General features: G+C 41.7%; 1 protein-coding gene across 2 annotated transcripts in view; it reads right to left on the bottom strand.

Annotated features, from left to right (window-relative positions):
• Positions 1-11,452, bottom strand: part of RNF24 (ring finger protein 24) — a 76,924-nt gene extending 65,472 nt beyond the window's left edge. For both annotated transcript variants that reach the window (XM_028118633.2, XM_028118632.2), the window contains exon 1: positions 11,344-11,452. The gene's annotated coding sequence lies outside the window, so the exon portion shown is untranslated. The remainder of the gene's footprint in view (positions 1-11,343) is intronic.
• Between the last annotated feature and the right edge of the window lie 3,184 nt (positions 11,453-14,636).

Here is a 14,636-nt window from a genome sequence, read left to right as displayed (position 1 = left end):
CAGGCAAACCGGAATTGGGTCTATCTATTAGATGACACCAGGGAGTAAATGTTAATTTTATGTGCGAGAATGGCATTTTGGTTCTATAATACAACATCTTTACTTTTTTTTAGAGATGCATTTAGAAATATGTCAGGATACATATACTGAAATGCTGGAGATTTGCTTTAAAATACTTCAGCAAATGAAAGTGAAAGAAAAAAGGATAAATAAAACAGATGTGGCAAAACCTTGATAATAGTTGAACATCTGAGTGATGGGCATATGGAGGCATGTTGTACTATTTGTCTACTTTTGAGTGTATATACAATTTTGTATAATAAAAAATGAAAAAGAATAACCTCACTAGCAGAGAAGCCTTAACAGTACAGGTAAACCTATTAAGTAATACTAATCTCAGGGAGAAAATAAATGGATCAATAAAAAAAAAATCAACGGCAGTTGATAATTTAGAAATTGAGTTATATGGAAAAGCATTGATTTTCTCCTTCTATCATATGGTCAGTGCTATAAGACTGAATGTTTGTATCTCCCAACCCCCAATTCATATATTGAAACCGAATCCCCAATGTAATGGTATCTGGAGGTGATTACCTTATGACAATGAAGCCCTCATGAATGGGATTAGTGCCCTCATAAAAGAAGCCCAGAGGGGCGCCTGGGTGGCTCAGATGGTTAAGCGTCTGCCTTCGGCTCAGGTCATGATCCCAGGGTCCTGGGATGGAGCCCCACATCAGGCTCCTGGCTCAGTGAGGAGCCTGCTTCTCCCTCTCCCTCTCTCCCTGCTCATGCTTTCTCTCTATCTCTGTGTCTCAAATGAATAAATAAAATCTTTAAAAAAATAAAAAAATAAAAGAAGCCCAGATAGCTCCCTTGTCCTTATCCACCACATGATGACACAGCAAAAAGACACAATGAAAAGTACAATTTATGCACTAGGAAGTGGGTTCTCATTAGACACCAGATTTGCTGGTGCCTTGATCTTGAACTTTCCAGTATTCAAGACTGTGAGAAATTTCTGTTGTTATTATAAGACACTCAGGCTAGGGTATTTTGTTATAGCAGACTGAATGGACAAAGACATTCAAACAGCTCTGTAATATACTGTTTTATTCCTGAAGTAGGTTATTCCACTGAAAACCCACAGCAGAAAACAAGCAGTTTTACAGAATACGTTAAAAAAAAAAAAAAAAAACTTTTAAGAACGCAGCTGTTGGTTTCCTCTCCTCAGAACTGTGTCATGCTTTTATATAATTCTGGAGTTCTAAATGGTAGTGAATTGAAATAGAGAAAATTGAGACACAGAAAACAGAAGTCACAGCTGCATTTTGAACTGAATATTATGAATTTTTCTTTTTGTGTAATCATTTGATTACTTTCCTAAGAACCCTGGACCTACTTTACATCCCTCCTGAAATAGTATTTTAACTTTCAGTATGCAACATTCATAACATATTCCACAGAAGAGTGCTTACTAAGGCTCTTTGGAGTTCCATTTTCTTATCTTCCAAGCAAAGTAAACTAAATGGAAAATCAATAATCTTCCAGAAACATCTTCAAAGCATAAAACATTTCATTTCTAATAGAGCAGTGGTTCTTAACCTTTTCTTAGGGTTATGAATTCCTCTGAAATCTTTTCATAGAAAGAAAAATGTAGATTTTTTTCCCCCAAAGGTTTTATCATAGCTCAGAAGGCCCCTGTTAGAAACCTTTTGTAATACAGTGTTCTCATGGATAAGCAAGTCTAAACAAAGTACAAATTCATCAACTCAACACTAAACACCTCCCATGAATTGGCTACCCATTTGCCACTATTTCTCTAAGCACCACACTTTACTCAAATGCATTAGTTATGGTTCTCTGAATATGACTTGCTCTCTTTGTTCTGGGTATTTCCATTATCTGCACATTCCAGGCTATCCCAACCATCTACCTAGTCTTGGTGATCTGTCATAAGCAATACAACCCCCATGAAATCTTTCTTGATTCCCTAAACCTTCCTCTGAACTTGTCTTCTATCCTATACTTCCAATACCTTTCCCCATTTTGTATCATGGTCTATACCAAATGCTTGTCTAATCTGGGATTCTGCGTGATATAGCAGTGGAAATGAAAATTATTACCAAAGAAGTTCTTACTCCCTATAGTGGGCTAAATGGTGGCCCCCCCAAAGTTATGTCCACATTTTTACCTGAGGAACCTGTAAATATGACCGTATTGGGAAAAGGGGTCTTTGCAGATGTAATCAATAATCCGGAGATGAGATAATTTTGGATTATCCGAGTGGACCCAAACTCCAATGACAGGTCCTTACGAGAGAAAGAAGAGAAGGCCATGTGAAGAGAGAAGCAGAGGTAAGAATTATAGAACCACAAACCAAACAATGTGTGGAACCACCAAAAGCTGGAAGAAGCAAGGAAGGATTCTCTCCTAGAGTCTTTGGAGGGAATGCAGTAGCCTTGCTGACGCTTTGATTTCAGACTTCTGGCCTCCAGAATTGTGAGAGAATAAATTTCTATTGTCGCAGGCCATCAATTTTATTGTAATTTGTTATGACAACACTAGCAAACTATATAGCCCTTTCTAGTCATTTTTACTTACTTCATTTTTTGTTTATTGCAGTTCTGTCATGGTTAATTTTTTTTTTTAAGATTTTATTTATTTGAGAGAGAGAGAGACTGCAAGAGAGGGAACACAAGCAGGGGGAGTGGGAGAGGGAGAAGCAGGCTTCCTGCTGAGCAGGGAGCCCAATGCGGGGCTTGATCCCAGGGACCCTGGGATCATGACCTGAGCTGAAAGCAGACACTTAACAACTGAGCCACCCAGGCGCCCCTGCAATGGTTAATTATTTCAAGAGCATCAGAAGAGATTAAAAAAATGTAGAGGCTCCCCAAATCCCTCCTTATTCTGCTATTTTCTGCAACAGTCTCTTAATTTCCTTTATCAATAGTCTTCTGAAAGTGCCAGTGCAGGAAAGCATTTGAATAGGAAATAACTATATTCCTGTGAAAGCTGACATCACCAACCATGACATGTGGTGAGTTGGAGGATGAAAGCCTGGGTTCTAAAACCGGCTCCTGACCTTGTGAATCTGAACAGGTTACTACTTTGACCTTTTATCATCCATAAACAATTCTTTGAGGGTTGCTGTAAGAAGTAAATAGGCAATGAATGTAAAGCTACTGGCATAAAAGGTATTTAGTAAAGGTCAGTTAATGTGAAGGATGATTTTCTGGGTATAATATTGTCCCTGGGTTTTGATATACTGTTCTAGGATTTAAAAAAATCACTCTCACTCCCACAATTCATTCTGGCCTGTTTTCAGGAAAAATAAGTTTAAGTAAAAACTTTAAGTACAGCCAAGCAGGAGATTTCTAGCATATTTCTGAAGAAGTTTTGCAATTTCTTTTGTGCTAAAGGAAAAGAATGAAAGCCTACACCTTTGATTTCCCTTCCCACCCATTTCCTATAAACTACATTAGCTCATACTTTGGTTTCATTATCTGCCAAACTTTTTCTTTCAGTTCAGGATGAAGAGCCTATTTGGATAGGACACCTAAATTCTATTTGAAGTTTATACCACTGAGCATAATTTTTCATGCTCAGAGTTGGGAGAGAACAATAAAGAGTTACAAGAAGTTCATAATTTTTTGGTTTGCCTAGATGAACCTAACAAACATAGATAATATAGCACCTTTCAATCTCCAAATTAAAAAAAAATTTTTGAGGGTAACATAAAGCATACTGACAGACTGTGGCAAAATTATTAATTTTTAGAATTCTTAAATAAGCACTGTCATCAAATGAATTGAATGCTCACACTTGTAGTGCCATATTTGCACTTTTGTTCTCAGTTAAATTTTATGGAAGAACTGTATCTGATATAAACACCTGTCTAGTGGGGAAACAAATAACAAACAAAATGAGACACAGATTCTAAGGCAACACACATAATTAACCTTCCACAGAAGCCTATGGTTTATATAGAAGCAAGCTTTATGACAAGATGAAAATTTACTAATCTGAATGACCAAAACTTTAGAAGATGACAATGAAAAGAACAGGCAGACCTCACTTTAAGAAAAGTCAACAAAAAAAAGGAACTTGGAAAGCAGGTAAAATGGAAGTTATTTACAATATAAAAACATTCACTACAGTTACTTTGGTAGTAAGCAACTCTAGTATACCTAACTGCACTGAATGCATAAAAATTCAACTTGCATTTCACTTTTTCAGAGCAAATTTACAACTTAAGGTGAGGTTCACTTTTAATGGTATCTAAAAAAGTGGCTTTCCTTCCTTGCCACTCAGGCTTGTTCCAACTCTCTGGAGTACCATGGAGACACAGAGCAACTCTCTGGTGTCAGACCGTTCTCAGGGCAGATGGAGGGCCCAGGCTGGTTTTCCCAGGAATGGCCAACCCAAAGTAAGGCCACTGGCCAGCAACTCCCGGGCCAGCTGGCATGGAACTAAGTGTCTGGTTCCTACCTCCAGAGCAGAGGAAACTCAGCCAGCTGGCTTTCGATGGGCTGCACTAGTTGGAGTGCTCACAATTCCTTTCAAACCATCTGGCATTCTTTTTGAACCCTCAATTTACCCAGCACTATACTCTGATGTCTGAAATGCTCAGATATTGGAGGAATTCCTACTGCCTACCTAGATAAGAAAAGAAAGAGGCAGAATAACTGTTAAGTCAATTACTTCAAGAAATAATTTCTAAAGTTAAGAGTTGCTCTCATTTTACCTTGTGTATTATCTACCTTAAAATCTAAACTGTTCCCATGATTACTAAGCAAACTTTCCAAATAAACATCAGGCCAAATAAGAAGGAAATAGGCTAAACAGACAATTTAACATGTAGAAAAGTTGTAAGTCTTGTAGGACATGACCCTCACTACTCTGAACTTCTACAGAGCCTGTCTGTATCCTTCATGTGGCCCTAAAAGTAGACTTTGTATTGCTACATATACTTATCCTCCCAGCTAACTAGTAAGTGAAAAGAAGAGTGTCTTCCAGCTGCTTTTTTTTTCCCTTACAGCTAATTTAAAAAAAAGACCTGTTAATAATGTATTGAGTGTTTTAAAAGTTCCATTTCTAGAAATAAGAAAACTTAATCTGGAATAACATGAAGAAAGGACCTCTCCTCCAGGCAAGCCAAATAAAGAACAGGACTTGGCTTGACATAAAAATATTTTATTAAGTGGTCAAAATGACTTATCAAGTGACCAAACTGTTGGGAAGTGCTATAGGGTGCTCAACTGTCAGGACTCCTGGGTAGCTCAGTTGGTTAAGCAACGGACTCTTGATTTTGGCTCAGGTCATCTCAGGGTTGTGAGATAGAGCCCTGCGTTGGGCATGGAGCCTGCTTGGGATTCTCTTTCTTCCTCTCCCTCTGCCCCTCCCCCTCCCTCTCCAAAAAAAGGGGAGTTCATCTGCCAATTGTAGATCATTTTACTAATCTATCACTAATCTGTCAATTGTAGATCATTTTACTAATCTATGACTAATCTATTACTGATATGGGAATAGAGAGGCAAGTAATCAGAAAAAAAAACAAAAACAAAAACAGCTGAGTTGCATTTATAGCCAGTTTACCTTATGAGATAGAAGTGCTCTGAGCAAAATTAGGTCAAACATTAGAAACTAGAGAAGGCTATACAAATAATAACTGTAATTACAGTTTTCATTGTGTTTACCCCCATGCCAAGTACTGATTTTAGCATTTTACATATTATTTCATATGATACACACAACAAACATATGAGGTGGGTACTATTATTTCCATCTTGCAGATAAAGAAACAGAGTCATCAGGAAACCTGTCCAAAGTCACATGGCTAAATTGCAAGAGCTGGAATTCAACTCCAAGCAGTCTTACTCCAAGAATCTGGGTGCACAACTGCCAGTGTTAAGTTATACTTATGAAAGAATGAAATGTAGGGAAAAATTCAATCATCAAAATAGTTCTTTGTAATTTTTTCAACTCTAAGTGTAGCAAAAGGTGGTAATTAGGGGCACCTGGGTGGCTCAGTCAGTTAAGGCCCCGACTCTTGATTTTGACTCAAGTCACAAGCTCAGGGGCCTGGGATTGAGCACCTCGGGTTCCATGCTCAGCAGGGTGTCTGCTTGAGATTCTTTCCTGTTGCCCCTCCCTCCATTCATGCTTGCTCATGCTCTCTCTAAAATAAAGAAATAAATCTTTTTTAAAAAGTGGTAATTAACAAACACTGATTTTCTTGTCAGAAATTTTTAAAAAGCAAGAGCTATTCTACCAGGTTAAAAATGTCAGTTTTGCCCTTTTTTGCCAGTTGCCATTCTAAGGGACAAAGTGGTAAACAGGGCAGATGGAAGTCTTTGCCTTCTTGGAGCTGAGGTTCTAGTCAGGGTAAGAGACAAAAAAAAATCAGTTAACAGAATTTCAGAGTGATACATTTTACAGAGGAGGTAGGAAGTAAATGTATATTTCTCTTTTGAGACATTTAACTATGAAGGTAAATGAAAGGGATGGATGGGAGGTCAGGGGGAAGTTGTTTTTAGTTTTGTTCTAATTTTAAAATTATTTTTAAAGATGGGCAACATCGGAGCATGTTTGTATGTTGACATGGATGGTGCCTTGGAGGGTTGCTGATGATGCAAAAGAGACAAATTAAGGAGTAAGTCCTTGAGTAGGTATGAGGGGGAATATGGAAGGGAGGGAAGCTGGCCTCTCATAGGAAGAAAACATAAAACATGAGCCCTAAGAAAGGTGGATTTCTAGATTTGGTGAGTGGAAGTTGAGTGGTATCTGTCTTATAACTTCTAAACCTCAATGAAATATGAAGCCTGCTTATCTGCATGGGGGAAGGGTAGGCTGCTCATGAGTTCAAAGAGTGGGAAGAAATTATTAAATAGTTATAGGCAAAAATATTAAGAATCTGATCGCTTTCCTGGGCAGTGCTGAGAGTCCACTTCAGATTTCTGGTCATGAATCTGAAGTTCTCTAATATTCAACCACTTATCTGCACTCATGGAAAAACCAGATGAGAGACCAAACAGCTATAAATAGAAAAAAATTCCTGGCTAAAAAATAAAATTAAAAAATATGTATCCAAGAGCATATGTGTATCCATGTCACAGTCACTAACAATGTCCAATCAAGCTGTGGTCTACATAGTTCCATTTGTCTCTACCTTCTCACCACAGAAATTCTTGTAAATAATATATTTGTCATAGTTAGTCATGACATACTTAATCATAAAGCTTAAAGATTATTTCTTTTTGGTCATGAATGCTTCTGCTACTTCCTAAGGTAGTTTTTTTTTAAAAGAGATTTTATTTATTTATTTGACAGAGAGAGTGAGAGAGCACAAGCAGAGGGTGTAGCAGAGGGAGAGGGAGAAGCAGGCTCCCTGCTGAGCAGGGAGCCCGATGTGGGCTCCATCCCCAGGATGCTGGGATCATGACCTGAGAGGAAGGCAGATGCTTAACCATCTGAGCCACCCAGGTGCCCCCTAAGGTAGATTTTTTAAAATGCACCTGATAGTCTTGTACGTTTCAGAGGTTATTGCCATTTCATTGCTTGAAGAAACTTTCTCTGTGGTAACTGAGATTCTAAGACAGAAGATCCTAAAATCTTCCAGAGTGGGAGAAAAATAGGAATGGGGATTAGACTTGGATTGGACTTCTTAATAGCAACACCAGAAGCTAATAGAACAATGCCTTCAAAAGAGGGACACTAATTTTCAATCTAGAATATTCAGCTAAACCACTATTCGATTCACGTGTGGGGGTTAAATGAAGACATTTCCATATATGCAACTTCTGAATTCAGGAAGAATTTCAGTTTGTATGTGCCCTATCTCTGGAAGGTACAGTAAAATAAGGAAGACATAGGATCCAAGAAATAAAGGATCCAACACAGGAGGAAGGCAAAAAGAATGGATATGACAAAGGGAAGTCCTAGATGACAGGAAGGAAAAAGAAATGAAACAGATTACCTGAAAATATTGAAAGATTATCAGTTCTGTCAGATATTGAGGATGAGTCAGTGACTCGTACAAAGAAAACAAAGCAAATGAAAAACAAACAAAAGAGGCAATTATTTAATTTAGAGAAACAAAAGTATAAGATAGAAAATGTAATACTAGTATGCTATATGGCTCATCTGTGAATAACAGGTACACTGTCACAGTCATATAAATACTGAATACTGACTTGACTGGGAACTGTACTTATGTAGGACAACCAAGTCCTCAACATCCAAAATAGAAGTCCACAGATGATGTCCAAAGATGGAAAATCAATAAATAAGTTTAAACATTAAGAATGAAGTAAATATAAAGGTAAATACCAGAAAGAACTTCTAAGAGTTGAAAGCATTTCAACGTTCTGAAACTGATTTTTTACTACTCAATCTAAAAAATGGCAATTTCATATAATACATTATAACATTACTTTATTACTGATTTTATTTTATTTTGTAAAAGATTTTATTTATTTTTGCGAGCATGCAGGGCGGGGGCGGGGGCGGGGGGGGGGGAGAGTGAGCACACAAGCGCATGCACAACGCGCAGAGGGAGAAGCCGACTCCCTCCTGAGCAGGGAGCTCAATGCTGGACTCCATCCCAGGACCCTGGGATCATGACCTGAGCCAAAGGCAAATGCTCAACTGACTGAGCCACCCAGGTGCCATTACTGATTTTAGAATAAGCTGCCATTTGAAACAAAACAATTATTGATAGAAAGTGCTGAATAGAAAAAAAGCTCTACTTTCTGTTATCAGACATTGTTGGGGGAATAATATACCGCAGTTTGGGTTAACAAAGTGTTACTATACATGCTATCACCATCACTGACATAACAGTATTAGTATTACTAATATAAAGACTATCTCTACTCCTAAAACGGCATTTAACATAATTTAATCTATTTTCATGATACAGAAATTACTTCAGAATTTTTCTTCAAACATCATACTACAGAAATGCTAAACGATGGGTTGGTAAAGAATTTGATTAACAGAATGCCGAATAAAAAGGCCAGGATGTTTTTAAGATCCTTTCTTGATACAAACAATAGCTAAGTCACTCTTGCAAAATAAAGTTCCACAATACTGTGTGGTACTATGCAAGCCTGTTTCAGTGATAATTCCGGTTATACTACTCTGTTTATCTAAGACTTCCCCTTATGATTTGTTTTAAGGGAATTCCTAAAAAAAACTCATGCAGGCAGTTATAAATTATTGGGGTTGCTTCAATATTAAGTGACACTAGTTTATGAAGTTAATGAAGCCCTTGTTTTTAAGTTAACTTATTTTGAGTTAAGTTCATTGATACTAAAATTTTATTTAAATTCTTCATCATAAAACCAAAAGTTCTCCAAATTGAAAAGTCAACCTTTACTAATTTTACTTTTACAAAAAAAGAATTTGACCATGCTAACGTAAGTTAAGACTTTTACCAAGAATAATATATTCCTATCCAACCAATGGAAAATTTCCCCTTCAAATTAAAAGCAAATGTTTTCAATAGAGGGAATATTCATAAACAGATGCTGTGGAAGACTGCTTAGTTTGGATTTCATTTTGCACTAAAAACTACCAGGAATTAAAATACAGATGATTAAAAAATAATCTTAAAGAGAATCTTAAAACTGAACCAATTCGATTATTCATATCACCCAATAAGATCCTCTTAATTTTTTTACCACCACTATTCTCAATCAAAAGAGCACAGTAAAAATCTATTTTGAAATGTGTTTCTTATATACAAGTTTAGCTAATTTCCTATCACTGCAAAATTATATGGGTAAAAAAGAAACTGAAAATGCAACCGACAATATTCTAAAACTTACAAGATCTGGTATAAAAAGAGAAAAAGGTCCAAATGAAAGACCAAAGAATAACTGTACTATTACAAATGCCTCCTTTTAATTGGTATGCATCAGCTGTAACTCTTCATAACTACCAAGACAACAAAGTCAGGCAGTCCAACCCATGGAACCAAAGTCTGTGGGAACCTGCAGAGCTTCCTTCTCTCTCTGGGGACGAGGACAAGGATAAAAGGTGTTCTGTTTTCCAGTAGTCCTGTAAGAGGAGCCATTGAGCTGGGCCACACAACCAGACAACAGAGCACAGGAAAATTCAGATCAAAGCAAGGACGCATGCCAGGGTAATATGCAATAAAACCCCTTGCCAAAGCACTCAGAAGAAAAAAGCAAGGAGGTGGAGAGAACCTGCTGGACCACCTTCTTAACCCAGGGAGGCAGGGAGAAACAAAATCTGCTTCTACTGAGGAGCTGAGAAGACAGTGTCCTACATATGTTGGAGTCTTTCTGTAGACGTGTATATGAGTAAATAGACATATTACCAACGAACTAAACCCAGAACGCAGTGTCCTGTATGTTCTGGAGTATTCCCATACACATAATATAGGGGTATATTACCATTACCTAAACCCAAAAAGCAAAGTGTTCTAGGTATACAGATATACGAGAATGTTACCTTTCAATGAACATATAAAAATATTCATTTTCAATTAACAAAACGCACTGGTTTTACAGTAAGAAACATAAAATATTGTTTGAAAGAATATCAGAGACAAAACTGGGTGAAGTTCTGATGAATTAATATCTCTTTTTTTTTATACCCTTTTTATTCTCTGATTCTCTCATTTCATAGAGGATACAGAGGACGGACGGACGGACGGACGGACGCACGCACGCACACAAAATTAGGTCTCCGGAAACAAAGGAGGGTCCTTAATTACCCGGCCTGTGAAAGCACACACGCCCCCCCACCCACAGATAGGGGCCGCCACCTGACTTTAATTAACGAGGAAGATGAGGCGAGAGGTCTCACCCTAGCCCACAGCCATGCACACAGTGACAAACGGGCACGAGACAAACGCCACAAAGAAAGGGGAGGGGCAGGTGGGGACCAGGAAAAACACTGCCACGCCGCACCCCCCCAAGGCGCGTTCCCATCGCCAGCGCGGAGGCAGCCGTCCTCGCCATCCCCGTCCTCGCCTCCCCAGCCAGGGGACCGACGCCGGACACGGGCTTAGCGGGGCGTGCGGGGCGCCGCGAACCTTCCCTCTGTGACCTCCCGGTGACAGACAGCCTCGCGCCGCCCTTTGTGCGGGACTCAGCCTCCGGCCCCGGTGGACCCCCCCGCTCCGCGTCCCTCCTGGCCTGGGCCGCTGTCCCACCCTTCCCCGTCCCCGCCGAAACGCCCGGGAGTGTGAATGGGGGAGGCTGGCGCGGGCCCGCGGTCTCCTCAGCATCCCGAATCCCGAGCCGCCCGGTCCCCTCAGCCCCGGCCCGGGGGCGACGGTCCCCGACGCCCTGCTCTCGCTTCCTTACTTACTCGGGCGCGCCGGCTGCGGCGGCGGGTATGCGGGACCGTCAGCGCGAGGCGGCAGGAGGGAGGCTGCAGGCGGCGAGCGTCCGTCGGGACCGAGCGCGGCTGAGGTGGCGGCGGCCGACTGCGCGCTGCGGCCCCCGACGAGGGGCGGGCCCGGCGGGGGAGGGGCGGGCGCCGCGCCTCTCATTCATGCAGCGGGGGCGGGGTGAGGGACCCGGATGCCCGGGCAGCTCCCTCCCACCTCGCTGAGGGCGCCTTGGCTTCAGAGTATGCAGTGCGCAGGCGCGGCGCTCGGTGGCCTGTCCTGGTTCCGCCCCTCCCCCTTGAGGGGGGCACTTCCACGGGCGGGGCTGCAGCTGGTAGACTGACTCCCTCATCTGTTTAGTATTTTTGCATGTTCTATAAACATTTTTTAAGGTGAAAGTTTGGGACGCCACCTCCTTCTTAGCGTCCAGCCTCCCAATCTCCGAGGGCACAGGAATGCCCATTAGTTAGATGGAAAGACAGTACACACCGCCCCTTTCCTCCATTTGTCTCTCCTGCAGCAGGTCCTCTCCGCTGAATGCTGGGACCATAGTGGTAGATGAGACCCAGAATCTGCCCAGATAGTGGAGAGAAGCGTGTGCAAGAAAGAATGCATTACATTGTTTATTTGCATTGACCTGGTCCCCTCAGCCACCAGCTCTCAATTCCACAGGGCAGGCAAGAAATTGACCATGGTTTTGAAGAGGGCCCAGACCTTTCTGTAAAATCAAGGCCAGGGGTGTTGCAGCTCCAAGGATCTGTGGAGGCCCCTCGTCTTTGGTAGACGGTGTATTTTGTGGAGACACCCTCCTTTCTTAGCCCTTTGGCTCTGCCACTCCTGGGCCACAGAAATCTCTGGGGATGCTGGGAGCCTTAGGAGGCCTCACAGCCTTCCTCTCTGAGGTTCCTCAGCTGAGTGTGAGGGTACAGCTCAGTCCCCATGTTCCCTTCTGAGGTTCTCCTTCCTTTTCTTATCTTCCAGCCTTCCCTCACATAAACCATAAGCAACTCAGTGGCTTAACTTTGGGAAGCAAATTCATCATGGAAAGTGCCTATAGACAAATTCCTTCTGCTTTGCAAGCCATAAGCTTCCAAGGCAAGGGGGAAGTAAAGACAAAAACATCAGTGAACATCTCAAGAAGTTACCCAGCAGTTACAGTCCCCCAAGATGAGAGATGGTTGGAGGCATGTGCCCTGTAGAGTGTGACAAAAGGAAGGATGGGGGAGACCCATCCTTCCTTTAAAGCTGCCTATCTACACCTACCCCTTGCCCTTCAAGCCAAGAACCTCAGGGGCCCTTTCCTTCTCTCACTTCCCTTCTAGCTCTCAAAGGGAGTTGTCACCAGAAGGACCTTCCCAACTCTGGTTTGCTGATACCTGTCACTCTGTCTAAACCAGGCCTCTTCATCTCTCTCCTGGCCTATTGATTCCCATGCAAATCAATTCTCAGGATATGCAGATTTGCCCATATCACTGTCTTTTTCTAAAGTGACCCACTTGACCTTTACTTTCCAGTCATTTCCAGAGCAACACCACAATGTTTCACCCTCAGTGCCTGTGTTCTTGATGTTTTCTTTACTAGGAAAGCAAAACTTATCTAGGAACACTCAAGAGTCACTTTTTTATGAAGTCTTCCTTCCTTTCTCCACCTTGTTGACAGACTTTCTTTTGGAATCCTCCTGGGTCCTGTACCTAAGTCCCTGTGAGCCCCAGGCATACTTAGGATTCATACCCATTTGTTGGTATTTTACTCCCCCGCCAGAATGTGAGCCCTTCAACAATGGGAACAATGTCTCCTCAAGACCTAGCAGGTGATTGGCAAAACAATTAGGAAGGAATGGTTGTTGGGAGAGGTGATATTCCCTGGTAGGCCAGGGAGGTTCCACAGGGGTGAGAAAAGCTGAACTCTTTTCTTTCTCCTCCCTTCTTGTGGCTTCCTTTAACCTCTGTGTGTTTAGGAAACCTGTTTTATTTGTTTGTTTAAAAAGCTTGGCTAGAAATTCTCTAGTCCAAGCTGCTTGTAGGGTAGAGGGTGGAGTGGCTTTAGCTTCATGTCCTTTGTCCTTGTGAAACTCAGGAGAGAGAGAGAGAGAGTAGTAGATTGTTCCTTGTTCCTCTTGGGAGAGAAGTCAGATCTTTTGGTCTCCTGGTGTCTCCAGCTGGAGTTCACAAGCTGATCCATGATCCTATCTGTCTAGTGATACAGAAGGTTCTACTTCCCTCTTAGTATACCCAACTGCCCCCACCTAGGCAAAATGCATGTGCGGGTGGAGTATGGGTACATTTAGAGAGATCTGGGCAGTTCAGGTGAGCACCCCCAAACAGCAGACATCCTAGGACTTGAAGTAGTGGCTTTCTCAGCTAACATGGGCTCTTGTTCCTTGATGGAGGAGTGGGAAAGGCTTCACTGTTTAGGGCCTCAGAGGATGTCGTTCTCTCTCTCTATTTCCTCTCCCCTCAGCCCTCTCTCATCCTCTCCCTACATTATACTTCTTTTAAAGCATTTGCCTCACTCTAACCCATTACTCAGAAAACCACCCTTACCTGCATGGCAGAAGTCTTTCAAGACTCCTCTACCCTCTGGAAAGTAAATGGCATCTAATTTTAAATCAAACGCTAGTGACCCATTTTGGAACAGCAACTTTCTGGATGGTAACTGTAGTGGGAGCAAGGGCTGCTTTTAGTCATCTTGGATCTGGTGCTCAATATGAGTTTGTTGAATGACTGTATGGCCAATAAAGGCAAAATCAGTGTTTTTAAGAGAAGCTAGAAATCAAAGGTTGTCCTCAGCCCAACCCCTCTGCCCATCCTCTCCTCCTGGTGAGAACTATCCATCTGTTAAGTGGTGGGCACTATCCCAGAAAAACATTCCTCATATTGGCCAATGATTTGACTGCTTAGTTATCTAGACCTCTGGATGACCCTTTCAAGGGTCGACCAGTCAATGCTTTGACCCTTTGGACTGGGTCAGCAGAGGAGTCTCACCATTTCTGTGAGAACCTGAGGTGTGTTCCTGTGTTCTCTGAGCCCCTTCATTTGAGAATTCCAGTCTTCTCCTGGGCCTCCTCCTACAAGAACCCTCCCGATAGCCCATGTGGACCTCTAGATGGGGTGTGACCCTGCCCACAGAGCCCTGACTTGCTCCTTGATGCAGGATGTGTGTATACAATTGTGAAACAGTGCAAATGTGGGAGGAAGTGTAGGTTTCTACGTGCATGGTGGCTTTGGGTAAGACTATGTCCACCCTCATAAAAAGAAGGCAGGGATTCTGT

This window comes from Eumetopias jubatus, unplaced genomic scaffold (genome assembly GCF_037043125.1).
Source record: "Eumetopias jubatus isolate StellerSeaLion01/CBP00866 unplaced genomic scaffold, mEumJub1_p1.0 scaffold_9, whole genome shotgun sequence".
Classification (NCBI taxonomy): domain Eukaryota; kingdom Metazoa; phylum Chordata; class Mammalia; order Carnivora; family Otariidae; genus Eumetopias; species Eumetopias jubatus.
This window is presented reverse-complemented; position numbering and strand designations above follow the sequence as displayed.